The sequence below is a fragment of the Myotis davidii genome, unplaced genomic scaffold (assembly GCF_000327345.1).
Source record: "Myotis davidii unplaced genomic scaffold, ASM32734v1 scaffold846, whole genome shotgun sequence".
Taxonomy (NCBI): Eukaryota; Metazoa; Chordata; class Mammalia; order Chiroptera; family Vespertilionidae; genus Myotis; species Myotis davidii.
Genome location: NW_006297017.1, coordinates 519,868 through 527,108, shown reverse-complemented (window position 1 = coordinate 527,108; position 7,241 = coordinate 519,868).

Here is a 7,241-nt window from a genome sequence, read left to right as displayed (position 1 = left end):
TAAGAAAAAAATCACTTCTGTCGCGGTAAACATTTATATAATATATATATAATGGTCTGGCCCTCTAGCAACTTCAGCGTGAAATTATAGCTAATTTGCCTACAAATGTCAGGTGGTCATAATAATCTGGCCACTCAGTGTATACAACAGTGACTTAGGCTAATGCCTCAATTCTCAAGGAACTTAGGTTCTAATTGGGGAATAGATAGTAAATAAGTATAACTAATGTGTCAGTAATAAACTTTCTAAACCTATTTGGCCTTATTGTAGCTTTACCAGCCAAATCTCTGGGAAGTGTGGCAAGCCAGCTCACAGCTGCAGTCGTGTTAGTCATTGTGCTTTTGCCTAGGGCAGTGGTTCTCAACCTTGGCTGCACATTAGAATCACCTGGGAATCTTTTTAAAATCCTGATTTCTGGGCCTCATCCTCCGGAAATTCTGTTTCTTTGTTACGGGGTGGGGCCACAACATTAGTATTAAGAAACAGAATTTCCAGAGGATGAGGCCCAGAAATCAGGATTTTAAAAAGATTTCCAGGTGGTTCTAATGTGCAGCCAAGGTTGGGACCACTGGCCTAAGGGTTACCATGGATAGGAAGGACTCATGTCAAAGCCCAACCATTCACAAGCAGCAGCAACATTCTTTCTGCTCAGATCCTCTAGAAAAGGGGAAAGAGGAGTGGACACAGCTCATCTGGTAACAAAAATATCAGGTCAGAATAATGGAGTTTATATATCTAAACAAATGCATTCATCTAAGAAAATCCCTTAACATGGAAAGGAGGCTCTATGACAATACAAACTAAACTGTATCCTTACAGTTAAGATTAGAGATCCCAGCTGGTTTGCTTAGTGGTTAGAGTGTCAGCCTGAGGACTGATGGGTCTAGGACAGCTACCTATGTTGCAGGCTCAATTACCCGCCCCTGGTTGGGGTCAGGGTGTTTGCGGGAAGCAACCAATCAATCTGTCTCTCTCACATCTATGTTTCTCTCTCTGTCTCTCCTCCTCCCTTCCACTCTCTCTAGAAATCAATGGAAAAAAATATCTTCAGGTGAAGATTAACAATAACCACAAAATTAGAGGAAGCAAGTTAAAACAATTTTCCTAATAAATTTATTGAGGAGACAGAAGAAAGCTAAGTAGGTAGGGGCAGGACCATGGGAAAGGAAGTAAAATCTGGAACCCAACTAGGTGGAGTTACTAAGGCACCCCAACTGGGTGGGGAAGGAAGGACACACAGAACAGGCATGAACTTTAAAATACTAAGATAGACAGTGTGCAGATAACCAATCACAAGGATGTTGCTAAGGCAAAATTCTTTGAAAAGACCAATCAAGAGCTAGCAAGGCTGTTTCCACCCCTTTAATTAAAAATCCCACACTTCCTCTGGCCCTTTTCTCCTCTACATGCTATGGGTGCCTGACCTTTATTCCTGTGGCAGAGGAGCACACATCCCTGTGCCCACGTGGCTTCTGGCCATGTGGGCCTCCACACATGGACTATTAGACTTTAATTAACTTGGACGCTGAACTTCTCTGGACTGTAGCATGGACACTGGCCTACTCCTGGAGCCTTTCCTGCATCTTTTCCAGGACTGGCTTCTCCCATAAACTAGGTTCCATTAATCGTTTTTGTCCTTGACTTCATTCTTCGATTTTCAGGAGATAAGAACTCAGATGCAAACAACTGCCGAATTTTTGGTATCATTATCAAAACTAAAATTTTAATCTGAAAATATATATGTTTCACAGGAACATTAGGTTATTTATGGTTTTTTATTTTCAGAGATTTTTTTTTACAATGTATACAAAGTGAGGCAAACTAGGTTTACAGTTATTCTTGTGGAAAATAGTACAATAATTAATAAATAGTAATGTTAGAATAAACTGTTTCCAGTACTCATAACTGTGAATCTACCTTTGTTTCACCCTATATTTTATGATTAAATTTGTTTCTGAATTAGAAAGAAATCAAAAAATATGTTTAATTAAGTTATATTAATTATTAAAGTTGTTTTTGCCTAGGAAAGTTTAAGGAAATATTTGGTTAATTTCCTTCATTAGTATAACACTGAAAAATGTCTACTATCTATATTATACTGAGTTATATTAAGAGATAGTGGTTTTAAAATCTGTTTAATTTGCTTAACATTTGTGTTGGTTGCTATGAGTCGTTTTTTGCAAGATCTTAGACCTATTGCCCAAAGTGCCAGGTTTAATTAAAATCTCTTTTGTTTTTGTTGTAGTTGTAACTTAAATATTCACCATAGGAAGATTTTATTTTTTAAGCCGAATATCATAAATTATTTCCATGCAAAATGACATTAGAAAAATTATTAAAATAAGAAGGGCAGTGATGTTATGTAAGTATAAACCATTAGTCATATCTAGAAGCACTTGCATTATAATGTTCCAACTTGGGAAAATCTCCCATCTTGGGAGATTCAATATCCCTCAATTTAATGAGCTTTATAGTTAGAGAAGATGAAACTTTTGTGTGTTTAAAAATTAATGTGTTCCATATATATATATTTTTAATTTATTTTTATTGTTAAGAGTTTTACAGCTGTCCCCAATTTTCCACCCTTTGCCTTCTTCCTCCGGGTTCCTGTCCTACCCCAGGCCTTCACCCCACTATTGTCTGGGTCTGTGAGCTATGCATATGTGCATATAAATTCTTTCATTAATCTCTTCCTATCCTTCCTCCCTTCCTTCCCTCTGAGATCTGTCAGTCTGTTCCAAGCTTCTATATATATTTCTTAGTGCACTTAAAAAGTGACTATGTTGAAAACCATGATCCAAAATAATTGCATTCCTAGCTTCTTGATTTATCAGGCCACAAACACAGCTATTCAGATTGGATATTCATTTTTTTCCTCAAATATTTTATTGATTTTCTACAGAGAAGAAGGGAGATGGATAGAGAGCCAGAAACATCGATGAGAGAGATGGATCAGCTGCCTCCTGCATGCCCCCCACTGGGGATGTGCCCGCAACCAAGGTACATGCCCTTGACGGGCATCGAACCTGGGACACTTCAGTCCGCAGGCCGACGCTCTATCCACTGAGCCAAACCGGTTCGGCAGATTGGATATTCTTTTACCCTGATGCTGTAGTCAGCTAGACAGACATGACCAGAGCATGGCCAGGTAGAGGTCAGTCACCAGGATGGAAAGCCCCAGGTGCCCACCAACGGACAATCAATTGTAGGGTGGGACCTTGCCTCCAGGGTAACTTTTCCTTTCCTAGCATATCACGGGGCAAGTGATTTGGACCCCCTGACATTTCCTCCTTAGAGATAGCATCTATGCCTCTGTTGGATTTCAGCTCCAGGCCCAGATAAGCAACGAACCAGCCACTGCTGACATCAGGACCAGCTGCATTGAATAATGCCTCCCCCGTCCCTGCACCGTAGTGCTGACCAATCTATCAGTAGAGACCACCACCCTGAAAGGACACACTGGGAAAACTGCTGAATATTCTACTAAGACCTTCCTCAGGAACCTCCCCTAAAATCTCCACCCTTAAAACCCTTAGGACAGAGGACCCTCCCCACTCTCCCTCCAGGGAGGATGCCCATGCCATGACTTCATTCCCCTTTTCATTTCTCTTCCCCTCCTCTTCCCCAGGCACCATTAGCTTCCTCACTCCCAAGATCCAGGGGCCCTTCCTTTACCGCTAGAACTTGTTTGCTAAGACCATTTCTTCTAGAATTACTTTTTCTACCTCTGTAATTTACCCAGTAAATGTTCTCTTACAATCTGGGTCTGGATTCTGAATTCTTTCGTAGCCAGAACCCAAGTACCGATGTTGCTGAATCCAGGTTTGGTCTGACCCCGCCGGTCAGACTCCTGGTGCCATTCCCACCGCCTACAACACTACGGTTAACTCATGTCAGTCTGAGCATCATCGTAGAGACCTTCATGTACATCTATATCCATTGTTCTCTCCTGAGCACCTGGAATGATTATTCTTGCTTATTTTTATTTACATAGGATTCAATAACTTGTTCTGGTCAACGAAATGTGTGTAAAAATAGTGTGTCCTTCTGGGCCAAAGTGTTTACTAGTAATAATAAGGGCCCCCAGCAGCCACAGAGGCCAAGTATTCCAGATGGTGCGGTTTCAAGGTAACAAAGCTTTCCTTTCCTGCATATCTGAGTCACAATGCATAGCAGAGGTCCCATGGGCCCAAGATGGACATGTTATATAAGCAGGAAATAAATCTTTGCTGGGTTAAGCCACTGGGATTTGGGGAGATAATTTATTACTGTGGAGTGCGCTCACTATATTCGTACCATTTAAGCATTTAATAAACAGCAATGGAAATAGCACCTCTCTCGTTGACCATTAAAGATCATTTTAACTACTTTTTTAAAATAAAAATACAAATATTTTATGTGGAAATTTATCTCTCTTTTGTTCCACTTTTTGTTTTGTTTTCTAAAACTAGTCCCATAAGAATTTGGAAGAGACCTCTTTATTCAATGTTATTTTGAATGTTTTTGTTGGTTTATTTGGGATCTTTTGGGGTTTTTTGTTTTGTTTTGTTTTTTGCTTGTTTTTATAGCAAATAAGGAAGAACAGTTCATTGCTTATTTTATTGAAATAATTTTAGCTACTTATTTGGTTGCAAATATACATTGTGTGCCTAGAATTATATTTTGTAAAATATTTTTGATGATTAGCCTTTTAATTGAGTCATTGTGCCATTTTGTTCAATATGGATAGCTTACCATGAACAGTCTGACCACAGAATATCTAGATTCTGAATTCCAACTCTCTTTAATATAACCACTTTTCTTTTATTCAAGCTTTTCCTTTTTCCTAGACTCATGCACTATAGTCTCCAACTTTATTTTTTTCTCTGTACATATCACTCTCTAAGCTTAGTCATCTATTTCTGTGTCTTTTTTTAATCTTTAAGTCCTTTAGGCAAAAGGACTTATTTCTACTGGTAATAACTTTTATAGGTTATATGATTATTGATATTTTCAAAATCATATTTCTTATCAAAGAGAGTAAATGATGTCAGATTATACATTTTCTAGATAATTTTAGATAAAGTAAGATAGCAGTAAATCTACTTGTTAATCAATAAAACTGCAAATCACTTTATCTATTTTTGTGATTCACATATACATTTTTTAATACATTGTTTCAGCTACATAAGAAACTATTTTTACTCTTTATCTTTCAGGACTTTTGCTTATTCAAGTTAAAAAAATGACAAATGCTTGAAGTATTGCTGATATCTAAGTAAACATAAAAGGGAAGGTTATTTGGCATTCATAATGAATCGGTAATACTTCCCTGATTATATTTATTTACATTTCTCAAGGGAGCCCTTAAATTTGACACTTCATCATAAAATAAAGCAATATATGTATAAAGCAAACCTTGTGTGTGAGTCAAAGCAATAAATTTTGAAAGCTGTTTATAAAGTAACTAGAGGTTCGGTGCATGAAATTATGCACAGAGGGGGTGGGTGTCCCTCAGCTAGGCCTGCACCCTCTCTAATCTGGGACCACTCGGGGGATGTCAGACTGCTGGTTTAGGCCTGACCCACAGGGATCAGGTCTAAACCGGCAGTCTGACATCCCTCTCACAATCTGGGACCACTGCCTCCTAACTGCTTCGCCTGCCTGTCTGCCTGATTGCCCCTAACCACTCCCCTGCTGGCCTAATCACCTACAACTACCCTGCCCTCCCAGCCTGGTAGCCCTTAACTGCTCTCCCCTGACAGTCTGGTCACCTCCAACTGCCCTCCCCTGACATCCCAGTCACTCTTAACGGCCCTCCCTGCAGGCCTGGTCACCCCCAACTGCCCTCCCCTGCAGACCTGGTTGCCCACAGCTGCCCTCCCCTGCCAGTCCGATTGCTCCTATCTGCCCTCCACTGCTGGTCTGTTCCACTCAACTGCCCTATACTGCTGGCCTGATCGTCCAAAACTGCCCTTCCATACTGGCCATCTTGTGGCGACCATCTTGTAGCAGCCATCTTGTGAAGATCTAGTGGTGGCCATCTTGTGGTGGCCATCTTGTGATGATGTGAGGGCGTCGCGTGAGGGCACTTGGGCTTTTATTAGTGTAGATGTGGCTAATTGGCATAGTGTCTATTCTTAGAAAATGAACTTGTGTGACAATAGAAAAAAGTAGATGGCAGTTAAGGAGTTCTTGTTGGAAACAGAAGGTTATAGTTTAAACTTAATACCATATATCAAATTAAATTGATTAATTATTCCATTCCTCTCTGTCATATTTTACTTAAGAAAAGTACTTTAACTAAGAATAAGGGTGCCAATTAGGACAACTCATGAAAGATTGTGAAAATTTTATTAAGTTCAAATGAAATTGGAGCTAAAATCGTGCCTTAATCAGAATTTATTTCCGAGCTGGAAACGATCTAGTCAGGCAGTGTCAAAGCATTTTAGTGCTTTAGGAGAAAACTGAGAACCTATCTGGATAAGTCCTTCACTGAAGCATCGAGAACACTGAGGTTTGGAAGAGTCAAGTGAGCTATCCATGCCATCCAACAATTGACAAACGTTTATTCTTTTTCAAGTTTAGTACTGTTCTTGTTCTTTGTCTCTTGTTATTAGTTATCCTCAAGTGTTTTTATTTTTTCTCTTGATGTCTTATTACTGTAGGAGAAATTGGTCTCTTAGTTCTAAGATAAGACACAACATTTGTGTATGCAATTATATTTATTTTAAATTCTAATGCAATTTTAATAGTATTATTTTTACAACTAGGAGTGGCCTAAGAGTTGTTCCTTTTTTTCTACTAAGCACAGAGAATTTTTGATTCTTAGAAAATTGGTGCCTGGGCTCTGTGGTAAATTGAGCCTATAGGTTTCAGGAAAGCCTCCCTGACCTAACATTGCTTTTCTACCACCTTTCTTACAAACACCTGCTCTGCAGGGAGTTGGGCGATAATGTAAATGCACATCTAGTCTTTCCTAGATATTCAGAAAATGATTTTCCTAAAGTTGCTTTACAGTGAAACAGGTAGTTGACATGAACTGGATAATAATTAAGGTCATTGTTTTCAATAATATTCCAAGTATCATTCTGCATATACCTATTTTATATCTCTCACTTTGGACTTCATATTTTATTTAATTCAAATAGGTTGTTTATGGTTTAAAGTAGTAGTTTGACAGGCACTAACTTTAGGCCCTTGTTGGTCTTTACATTCAGGGTTTGAGGGAAAACTGGTCACTTGACCAAAATCTTTGTGGT